Raw genomic sequence first — 892 nt, 5'->3', positions numbered from 1 at the left:
CGCAGGCCCAGCGGCCATGGCTCACGGGCCCAGCCGCTCCACGGCATGCGGGATCCTCCCAGACCGGGGCGCGAACCCGGTTCCCCTGCATCGGCAGGCGGACGCGCAACCACTGCGCCACCAGGGAAGCCCCCAGGCGGATTCTTAACCACTGTGCCACCAGGGAAGCCCCAACCTTCTTTTTTTCAATAATAACAAGACACTTAAAGGACTGATCAGATCACAGCTCCAACATCCCTGGGGAATTTAAATTTTTTTTAGCAGAACTTTCTTCCCTGATGCTCTCTCCTGTCTTTGCTGAGACCCCTCCCTCACTTAGTTGAAGTGCACAAAGCTTTCAGAAAAACAGCTTTTGTTCCCAGGCCAGGCGTATCCTTCCAGGAACGTCTCTGCCAACCTCATACCTCACCTCCCCATCCCAGGGTGAAGTCAGAACACAGCAGGGTAAAGAGTTCAGAGGGTGTGGGTGTTTTGCACGGGGACAAGTTGTCCTTTTTAATTTTCCCCCCTGTTCTTGGTGTCATTTCCAGACAATAGGAAGGAAAAATGAGTAAACATTCCTCAATTTTGGACAAAAGTTGAGACGGGCTTTTCTTCAGGAACTTCCCTGTGGATCAGGGCTGGGCCCCGGGGGTGACGGGTGGGGAATATAAGGCCCAACTTGCCTTGAGAAAGCTCGAGCTCAGTGAAACCAATCCCTGAACGTGGGATGTAATCAAAATGAAGCTCAGTCTGTGCCTCTCACTGTCCACTTGAACTTGTTTTTTTGGCCAGGCCATGCCACTTGTGGGATCTTAGCCCTCGGCAGTGAGAACGCGGAGTCCTAATCACTGGACCGCCAGGGAATTCCCTCCACTTGAACTTTTCCATGAAGGAGGCATTTCCCCTTCAC

Source organism: Physeter macrocephalus, chromosome 11, assembly GCF_002837175.3.
Source record: "Physeter macrocephalus isolate SW-GA chromosome 11, ASM283717v5, whole genome shotgun sequence".
NCBI lineage: Eukaryota > Metazoa > Chordata > Mammalia > Artiodactyla > Physeteridae > Physeter > Physeter macrocephalus.
The sequence above is the reverse complement of the archived record's forward strand: the minus strand, read 5'-3'. Positions refer to the sequence as shown.